The following is an 11,019-nucleotide window of genomic DNA, read 5'->3' as shown; positions in this document are numbered from 1 at the left end:
ACACACACACACACACACACACACACACACACACACCCTATTGGTTCTGCTTCTCTGAAGAATCCAGGCTGATAGAGACTGTGGTATGAAGAGTGGTTCTAGAGGAACAGAATCCTTTTAAAAATTTTATAGCTAACCATAAAAAATACAGTATTAAAATATTGAAATGTATATAAGCATAATTATAATTAACAAATTAAGAATTAAATTGGCGAATAAGAAAAGAATTTTTTCTTTTCCTTATACAGGACAAGCAACAGTAATTTGGATATTCCTCAGTTTCAGCCACCTTTTGCCCTAGGTGTCCTTCACTTAAGTTTCTGGCTTGTGTTTTAGGAGTGAAAAGTCACCTGAATACTAAGAAGCAACTCTAATAATGTGAACCAGATATCAAAAACTCCTTATGGCGTGTTAACACGTGATGATGGTTCATATATATTCCAACATCTCACAACAGGCAAGCATTATTTCCAGAGGAAAATTAAGTCACTTTTGTAGCTGCTAGTGAATGTTGTACAAACGAACACTGAAGATGTAAGGCATTGTTCTGCTCTGGAGCGGTGCTTCTGTGGCTCCAGCAAACTGTGCAAAGGCTTTCTTTAATTATATATATATTATTTTATATACACAAATATTATATATATACACACCCCCTGAAACTGAAAGTTGAAAAAAGAAAAAATACAAATTTATCTTCTGTGGTACTTCAATTACTTCACTCCACTGATCATCTTCTTGGGCGTAGAACTGAAACTATCACTGAATAATGTGTTTATACACCTTGCTGTGATTCAGATGGTTATAAACAAACAACCCATTTGTTCCATTTTCTGTTGTCACTGTAACATAGTTATTAGTCCCTGATCTAACAACTCCTTCTCCAGCTCCACTCTCTGGCCACTGAAATTAACAGTCCAGGTGGTCTTTTGAGTCACTAGGTGGTTTGACAGGACAAGGTTGATTTGAGCTAATACTTCTGGCATGTCCATTTTGATTTGTAACAGAAGCTTTTTTCTGGATTCATCACCTACAAGGTGAGCTGGAAAACTGCAACCATCACCCACGCTTGAAAATACGGGAGGTAGCCAGTATTTCTCTTCATGGCCAAACACTTGTCTCCAATTTTTACTATTGTCCTGTTTTTTTAAAACCAACACAGCGGTAGTAGCTGAAAAGAGAGAGGACGATGAAGAAGAACTTCGTAGGCACAAAGAAAAGGAAAAGTATGTGGAGCTTTGCTGTGTATCTGTCAGTTCATTCTACTCCACTAGAACACGGTGTTCTCAGGACTTGATGCCCTGCAGGCCCCCAGCTGAGGGCAGCGAGCACCCTGAGAGTGACCTGGACTCGCCTCTCGGAGTGTAATCGCACAGCCACAGCATCTGCATGTGAAGCTGTCCTGCACTTCTGGAACCGTCTCTCTTGGTCATGGTGGCTCCTGTGACATTGTCCTTTCTTCTATTTTCCTTTCTTCCTCTGTCTTGTTGCTGGGGATAACTTTGCCCCTGCTGGCATCATGTCCTGAAGAGCTGAGGATGACACATCCTGGCTGGCAGCCTCCCTGGTCAGCCTTGGGTCACTGTCTAAGCGCTGCCCGTGGCAGGACGTTCTGGGAATGAGCGGCAGTGCCTCATGGAGCTGTCCCTGTGAGAGTGGCCCGCAGGTGTTTGTACCTGTGGCATTTTCACAACTGTTTCCAAGACTCAAGACATTCTTGAGTCTTGTGGGAGGAGACCAGGTCTGGGTCCTCACCTGTGTCCCCCATCTGCTCATCTGGATGGCTATGGGGCTGACATTGTTGGAAATGAGAAACGCTGCCCCTTCACAAGGCACTAGCTAGTTTCTCTCTTCTGGAAGGCGGCAGCACAATGCCCAGGCTGAGATGGACACAGGAGTCAGCATCCTAAAGTAAAACATATGATTCTCAGAGAAATACCTGAGCTTTTCAATATGAATGAACAGGACCTTCACCCCCTGGCAACTGTGTATTTCTCCTTGAGGTGTGACCAAAAAAAAGAAGAGAGAGAGAGAGAAAGAAAGAAAGAGAGAGAGAGAAGGAAAGAAAGAAGAAAGAAAGAAAGAGAGAGAAGGAAAGAAAGAAGAAAGAAAGAAAGAAAAAAAGGAAGAAAGAAAGAAAGAAAAGAAAGAAAGAAAGAAAGAGAGAGAGATACAGAGAGAGAGAAAGAAAGAAAGAAAGAAAGAAAGAAAGAAAAAGAAAGAAAGGAAGGAAGGAAGGAAGGAAGGAAGGAAGGAAAAAAAGCAGGAGAAGTTGTGGTGACTGGGGTGTGGAGAGCTGGGACCCTGGCCCTGTGCAGGTGAGTTGCCAGGTGCTTCTGGGGAAGCCGCCACCATCCTCGGCTCTGGCAGGTTGGGGCACCACAGAGCCCGCCTTCTTGACAATGCCGTCTGTCCCAGTGACTCACCAGAAGTCACAGCGCCCAGATTAGTTTTGTGTTGATAGAAAATTTTAAAGTGTTATGTAACATAATTTTACGCTTTTTGAAGAGGCAAATAAGTCTCTCTGGCTCAGCTGCTACTCATGGCAGTCTCTCTAATGTGCTTGAAAATGGTCAGATCTGTGGGGTCCACCCTCAGTGAAGACCTGCGCTTCCCTGCTGGGTCTATTTTCTTGTGTCTTTGCCTGTTGGTTGCCCCTGTGACTGGTGACCTCACGCTCTCTGGTGGAAGCCATGCTCTCTTGCTCATTGAGGGTTGGAAAACTGGAAAATTACGCTTGATGAGGATAGGCAGTAGCATTGGTTCTGTGTGGCACTGTCATCACCCGCACTTGAATGGGAAGCCGTGTTTCAGAAAGTACAAAACGTGGCCCCATCCCTTGGCTGCCAAGTGGCTGCCAAGCAGCCTAGTGGCAATGTGAGCCCGAGTGGATGACACTGTGATGCAGGACAGGATGGATTCAAGGGCCCCTTCCCAGCTCAGGGATTGACTGCAGGGCTGGTGGTAACCAGGGCTGAGAGGAACCTGGAAACATGCTGGGGTGGGGTCGGGTGAGAGCCTGGAGAGAGCCTCCACCTGTCCTCACAGGGCCTGGAGGAGACATACTGAGGGGGGGCACCTGCCCCTCCACTCTACCTCACCATTGTCCCCCAGCCACACTGGCATCCCTGGTGTCCACCGGGCACTTTTCACGTGTCTCCTCTTCAACCTTCAGAACCTCTCCGTAAGGTCCATGTTGGATTTACATTTCCAGAGTTGAGGGAAGACTCTGAGCCTGGGAGACTCCATAGGGCGGGGTCCACACACTATGACTGATGCCACAGTTGAGCCACAGCAGCTTGGACTTCGGACCCCAGAGTGTTCTGAGCTCTGAGTTGCTCTGGGCTGGCGGTGCCCTGTGCCAGCTGCACTGAGGCAGCCGTGTGCCTGCTCTTTTCAGTTGTGATAAAATACACATCAACACAAAATTTGCCATTGTAACCATTTAAGTGTACAATGCAGTAACATTTAGTAGGTGCACAATGTTATGCAGCCATCATCACAATCAAGTTCCAGAGCATTTTCACCACCCTAGAAGGAAACTCTGTACCTGCTAAGCAGTTACCTTCCACTCTCCCCTGCCACCAGCCCCTGGCACCATTAACCCAGGTTCTGTCTCTCCAGATTTGCTTCTTCTGAATATTTTATTAAAATGAAATCATATAATATATGGCCTTTTGTGACTGGCTTCTTTCATTTGACATGTTTTCAAGGTTCATCCAAGTTGTAGCATGTATCAGTACATTATTCCTTTTATGGTAATATAATATTCCATTGCAGAATAGATTCCATGTTGTTTATCCATTCATCAGTTGATGGGCATTTTCTTTTAAATTAAATAGAGAAAACAAAAGAGGAGTTACAAATTATCACCCCCCCAAAAAATCCTTGCTTTTCTATTTACCTATGAAGTTACTTTTAGTTGCATACTTCTTTGCTTCATATGACTTCAAGTTGCTATCTAATGTCCTTGTATTTCAGTGTGAAGCACTCCTTTTAGCATTAATTGTAGAATAGGTTTACCAGAGACAAGTGCCATCAGCTTTTATTTACCTGTGCGTGTCTGAATTTCTCCGTTATTTCTGACAGAGTTTTGCTAAATATGCAACTGTCAGTTGAGACAGGTTGTTTTTTTCTTTCTGAACTTTAAGTTTGTCATGCCAATGTCTTTTGAACTCCATAGTTTCTGAAGAAGATTTGGTGGTTAATCTCATGGAGGATCCTTGTACTTGATGAGTCCCTTCTCTTGTTGTTTTCAAGATACTCTGTTTGTCTTTGACTTTTGACAGTTTCATTATAATGTCTCTCAGTGTGGACATCTTTGAATTGCTGCTACTTTAAATGTTTCAGTGTGTTGGATACCCAGATTCATGTTTTTAATAAAATTTCCGAAGTTTGGGGTCATTATTTCTTTAAATACTCTTTCTTCCCTCTTCTTCCTTCTCTCTTTTGGGGACTCCCAAAATGCATATACTTGATGCTGTCTCTCAGATCTCTTCTGTTCATTTTTCTTCATACTTTTTCCCTTCTGCTCCTCAAATGGGCAATTTCAATTGGCCTATGTTTGAGTTTACTGATTCTTCATTCTGCAAACTAAAATCTGCTCTTGAAGCCCTCCAGTGAATTTTCCATTTTACTTCCTGTACCTTTCAGCTCCAGATTTCCATTTGTTTCCTTTTCACAATTATTTATTGATTTCTGCTATTTAGTGAAACGTAGTTCTCTTGATTTTCTTTAGTTATTTGTCCATGGTTTCCTTTAGCTCTTTGACTATGTTTAAGACAGTTGATTCAAAGTCTTTGTCTAGTACGTCAGTCCACTCTTCTTCAGGAACAATTTCTTTCCCTTGTTTTTCCTGTGAATGAGTCACACTTTCATACATGCATAACTCATGTTTTTTGAAGTTGAAAACTAGACATATTCAATATTATGATGTGGTAACTGTGAAAATTAAATTTTCTAAACTACTTTTGTATAGATTGTATTCTTTATTGTATGTGGTCACTGAAGTCTCATAGTTGTAGATACGTGGCCTTATTTCTGAGTTCTCTATTCTATTCCATTGGTCTATGCATCTGTTTTTGTACCAGTACCATGCTGTTTTGGTTACTATAGCCTTGTAGTATAGTTTGAAATCAAGTAGCATGATGCCTCCACCTTTGTTCTTTTTGCTTAAAATTGTCTTGACTATAAAGCTCTCTATGGTTCTATATGAATTTTTAAATCATTTCTTCTAATTCTGTGAAAAATACCAATGGTAGTTTAATGAGAATAGCATTGAATCTATAAATTATTTTGGGCAATATGACCATTTTCACGAAATTGATTCTTTCTATCCATGAGCATGGAGTGTTTTTCCATTTGTTTGTGTCCTCTCTGATTTACTTGAGCAGCAATTTGTAGTTCTCCTTGAAGAGATTCTTCAATTCCTTTGTGATCTGTATTCCTAGGCATCTTATTCTGTTTGTAGCAATTGTGAATAGAAGTTTATTCACGATTTGACTCTCTGCTTGTCTATTGTTGTATAGGAATGCTTGTGACTTCTGCCATTGATTTTGTATCCTGAGAGTTTACTGAAGTTGCTTATCAGCTTAAGAAGCTTTTCAGCTGAAACACTGGGGTTTTCTAGATATAGGATCATGTCATTTGCAAACAAAGAAAATTTGACTTCCTCTCTTCCTGTTTGAATATCCTTTCTTTCTCTTACCTGATTGCCCTGACCAGAACTTCCAATACTGTGTTGAGTAGGACTGGTGAGAGAGGGCATCCTTGTTTTGTGCTGGTGTTAAAAGGGAATGTTTTCAGCTTTTGCTCATTCAGTATGATACTGGCTGTGAGTCTGTCATAGATGACTTTTATTATCTTGAGGTATGTTCCTTCAATACCTAGTTTACTGAGAGTTTAAAAATATGGAATGCTTCATGAATTTGCATGTCATCCTTGAGCAGGGGCCATGCTAATCTTCTCTGTATCTTTCCAATTTTAATATATGTGCTGCCAAAGCGAGTACTGACCACAAGTTCTTAGAAGTGGAGATAAGTGAAGAACTGTGGGTGAGATGGAGTGTTGAATTTCATCTGCGGTAATTTCTGCATCTAACAAAATGTGATTATCTCTTTTATTCTTTAATTAAGTGGTAAAATGCATTACAGATTTAAAGTTTAAATATTCTTGTATCCAGGGGATGAATAACCTGGGCAGGATATTTAATTTATTTATAGTTCACTGGTGGACACAGTCTAGTACTGTTTTTCTCAGTATTTTTACCTCTAATTGCTTCGAAGTGATTATCCTATCATGTTTTCTCTTATGTATTCCCTAGCTGGCTTTAGAATCAATGTTATTTATACATAAACAATAATGAGTTTACTGGCTTTCACTATGTTTCCTCATTCTCTTGAATATTATGTATAAATTCAGTAGCCTTCTTCGAAGTTTTGTTAGAACTTATCTGTAAAACAATCTGGATATGCCTGAAGGGAAATAAAGTTTTACAACCATTTTAACTTCTTTACTTGTAATAAGTTCTCCCCATTGACATAATCTTGTTCATAGTCTCAAAATTATTTAAACCTGTACTATATTTTTAGTGGCATTTTTATCTATCATAATGTTATTTTATTCTTAATTACCATTGCCTGTTTTATTTCTTCGTCCAAAAAAAGCAGCTGCTTTTGGTTAGCTGGGCCCTCAACAGTGGCAGCTGCCAGGTCAGCTCTGTTGAGTGGCGACTCAATTGCTGTGCCCATGCAGTGTCCATCGCAGCCACCACGGCCACTTTGTGCAGGGACTCCATGAGCAAGCCCTGTACGGTTGAGTGGCATCGTCCATCAAGCCATCTCACTCACCTGATTACAGGCAGCACCAGCCCCCTAAAGACCCTCTGGTAGGCATCCACAGACAACCACTATCGTCTCACACTCGGCCTATAGCAAGAGGTCTATGCGTACCTTTCTCCTCTACCTCCCAATTTTCCAACTCTATTTTCCCCAACTTCGTGACTGGCCAGCCAAGGCATGAGCCACTGCCCATGACTCATTCAATCATGCACTACTGGGCATCATTTCACACCCCCCACCTCCCATGGGCTTGTTTGGGTTTGATTCCTAGTTCCTGGCTTGAGAGCCATTTCCAAAGCTATTCTGGTGTCAGCTCCCAAGCCTACTGCTGTTGTTGTAGATTTTCCTGTTTACGTGTATTTATTTCCTGGAATTAAAAACAATTGCACTAAATTTTTCAATTCAGCATTTCCAAGGCTATGCAGTAGGAGTGATTCTTCTTAGTGTACATAGAATTGCTTCAAAACACCAGCAATGTATATTTGAGGGAAGGACAGCATGCATGGAGAAAAGAAGACAATCCACAAGTGGGCAGTGGATTTTCACAAAGTGAACACTCGGGTAAACAACATCCACCTCAAAGAACACCAATCACAGCCTGCCGGAAATGCCCATGCAGTGTCCATCGCAGCCCCCACGGCCACTTTGTGCAGGGACTCCATGAGCAAGCCCTGTGCGCTTCTTTTGCTTTACAGGAAACTTGACTCAGGATGGTGTCCAGTGAAGAAATCCCAGGTGCATGGAAAGGAGAGGAGGACCTCAGGGCTGCGAGTGATCTGCAAAAGGAAGCGCATGGACCACCAGGTGGCGCTGCTGCGCTGCTCCTGCTCCCAGGAGGTGAATGCTCAGGAAGGGCTTTGAGGTGGAGAGAGGGATGTCATTGCTCATCCTCCAGGTTCAGAGTAAAAACCTTCAGGCCAATCTTGGCTGCGCGTTCTGGTGTAGTGAGCGGGCTCGGAGGTGCTGACCGCTGCTGTCATGGTTCGTTTGCTAAACTGCATCGTCGCTGTGTCCCAGACACGGGCATTGGCAAGAACCGGGACCTGCCCTGGCCGCCACTCAGGAATGAATTTAGGTATTTCCAGAGAATGACACAGACTCTTCAGTAGAAGGTAAACAGAATCTGGTGTTATGTGTAGGAAGATTTGGTTCTCCATTTCTGAGAAGAATCGATCTTTAAAGGATAGAATTAATTTAGTTCTCAGCAGAGCACTCAAGGAACTTCCACAAGGAGCTCATTTTCTTGCCAGAAATCTGGATGATATCTTAAAACTTACTGAACAACCAGAATTAGCAAATAAAGTAGAGATGATTTGGATAGTTGATGGCAATTCTGTTTATAAGGAAGCCATGAATCACCCAAGCCATCTTAAACTATTTGTGACAAGGATCATGCGGGACTTTGAAAGTGACACGTTTTTTCCAGAAATTGATTTGGAAAAATATAAACTTCTGCCAGAATACCCAGGTGTTCTCTCTGATGTCCAGGAGGAGAAAGACATTAAGTTCAAATTTGAAGTATATGAGAAGAAAGATTAATATGAAGGTGTTTTCTGGTTTATTTTAAGTTGTTCGCCTCCCTCTGGAAAAAAAAATAATATATTTTTACATGAGAAGAACAAGACTTTTGTTGACTTTGGATCTATGAATAATTATTTCTAAGCAACGTGTTTTTATTCCGCACTAGTCTTGAATATATCAGATACCACTTATGAAATATTCTTGCTATAACTAAGTGCCTCTGCAAGACCCCAACTGAAATCCCGCACCTGCTACAGTGAGCTGCCATTCCACACCCATCGCGTATGGCACTCTGGCCAGTCCTTGACATTGTCAGGCTTTTCAAACGTCAGTAGTATTTATTAAGATGAAGATGCACATACCTTCCAATTGAGCAGTTTCACTAGTGGGAAATACCGAAATCTTCCTACCTGTATATCTAGAGGTTTGTAGACATATATTGCAGCCTTGTTTGTAAGAGTGAAAAATTGAAAGCAACCAGGAAGTCCAGTGTTGGGAAAATTAATATATTTCGGTCTTTTGGGGAACCCAAAGCAGGTTCCAAGACTGAAATTTCAGTGAAAGCAGTTTATTTGCTAGCTCTTACCAGAAATCATCAATTGAGGTATGGAGAAATGGAACTGAGAAGGTAAGGAAACCAGTTTAAAGTCAGTGAGCAGGTTGTCATCCGTAACAAGCTCCATACTGCTGAGATACAGGAAAACAGAGGGGAGAAAGCTGGAGTATTGATCCTCCACTCCTTGGTTGTCAGCTCCCTGTCCTGTGTGTGGGTGTAACGTACTCCAGCTGCCCTATAGCAAGTCCCAGGTGTTTGCAGTAAGAAGCTGCTGGCATGCATGGGAACCGTGAATGGCAAACACTTAAAGCAATTCCATGTTTAAGTGTATAACCTCTTCATATCTTTTTTTTTTTTTTTTTTTGACAGAGTTTCGTTCTTGTTACCCAGATGGAGTACAGTGGTGCGACCTCAGCTCACTGCAACCTCCAACTTTCCGGCTTCAAGCGATTCCTCTGCCTCAGGCTCTCAAGTAGCTGGGACTACAGGCGTGCACCACGACACCTGGCTAATTTTGTGTTTTTGGTGGAGATGAGGTTTCACCATGGTGGTCATGCTGGTCTCAAACTCCTGACCTCAAGTGATACGCCCGCCTCAGCCTCCCAAAGTGCTGGGATTACAGGCGTGAGCCACCGCACCTGGCAGATCTTTATTCTTTTTATGTAGTAAAAAGTATAAAGTCACACATGGTTTATTTGAAATATTTTATGATTTAAAGAAAATACAGAAGGAGGAAAACCAATTCTAAGTTCAAGTGAGGGATCGTGGTAGTTTGAACCAGAAGGTTGCATGTAGTAAGAAACTGTGATGTAAGATATATTTTAAGGTTGGAAGTAACAGGTTATTCTGATGGAGTTTGACTTTGGTTTGGGGCCCACTGAGTTTGAGATGCCTTTGAGAAATGAAGGAAGAAGAGAGAGAATAAAAGAAAAACTGGCCAGGCACAGTGGCTCACCCCTGTAACACATTGGTTCAGCATCTTGGGAGGCCTAGACAGGCAGATCCCTTGAGACCAGCTTGGGCAACATGGTGAAGCCCCATCTCTCCAAAAAACACAAAAATCGGCTGGGCCCTGTGGCGCCCACCTGTAGTCCCATCTGCTCAGGGGCTGAGGTGGATGAACTGAGCCCGCGCGGTCATGGCTGCAGGGAGTTATGATTGCGCCACTGCACTCCAGCCTGGGTGACAGAAGAGACCCTGTCTCAAAAAGAAAGCTGGAAACAATGGAAGCATGCCTTCAGAATTCTAGAAAGAAAGTGATTTTCAACAGATAAATCTATATTCAGCCAAATAATCAAGGGTGAAAGTAAAATAATATATTTTTAGGCCAGCAAAGACTCAGGGGTTACCTCCATGTACCCTTTCTTGGGAAGCTATTGGAGAAAATACTCCAGCAAAATGAAGAAGTAGACAAACCGGAGAATTACATGGATCCAGCAAATAGGATCCAACACAGGAAATATTCCAGCTATGGAGCTGGCTTAAAACAAACAAACAAACAAAAGTAGAAATATTAATAGGTTAGCCGGGTGGAATGGCTCATGCCTGCAGTCCCAGCTACTCAGGAGGCTAAAAGCAAGAGGCTGGCTTGAGTCCAACATTTCCAGACCAGCCTGGCCACCATAGTGAGATTCCCTTCTCTTAAAAATAATAATAAGTTATTGCCAGATTTGGGGCATTTGGAAAGAAATTCATTGAAGATAAAGCAAAAGTGAAAAAGACAAGAGGGAAGGCTGGTTAGGCAATCATTAATTCTAGGGCAGAAGGAAGTACAGGAGAGGAAGTAAGAGCATAATACTCTGTTCTTCTCAACAATGAGCAATATGTACATAGTCATAATGATGTGGTGACTGCTTAGCCCCTAACTCTGGTGACTACTGTGGGACAATATGGGAGGAAAAGTGAAGATAGTGATGGTGTAAGAGCTAAATCCTCATCTGTCATTCAAGAAATCACTTAAAATGTGTAAAATAATCAAGAAATGACTAAGTAGTTATGTGAGGAGAAAAACAGAAGACGTTGCTAAAAGAGTTGAAAGTCATTGCTCTGGAGGATTAGGAGGGACGGGGCAGGGGACGGTTAGGATGCATTATAAACTGAAGAGGC

At 42.1% G+C, this 11,019-nt stretch overlaps 1 non-coding gene and 1 pseudogene across 1 annotated transcript; one reads left to right on the top strand and one right to left on the bottom strand.

Moving 5' to 3' along the window:
• Positions 1 to 5,900: 5,900 nt before the first annotated feature.
• Positions 5,901 to 6,007, bottom strand: LOC112623866. The gene has a single exon (XR_003119225.1). It is a non-coding gene; the product is annotated as a U6 spliceosomal RNA (small nuclear RNA).
• Positions 6,008 to 7,814: 1,807 nt separating this feature from the next.
• Positions 7,815 to 8,375, top strand: LOC112622424 (annotated as a pseudogene).
• Positions 8,376 to 11,019: the final 2,644 nt, after the last annotated feature.

This window comes from Theropithecus gelada, chromosome 4 (assembly GCF_003255815.1).
Source record: "Theropithecus gelada isolate Dixy chromosome 4, Tgel_1.0, whole genome shotgun sequence".
NCBI lineage: Eukaryota > Metazoa > Chordata > Mammalia > Primates > Cercopithecidae > Theropithecus > Theropithecus gelada.
This window is presented reverse-complemented; position numbering and strand designations above follow the sequence as displayed.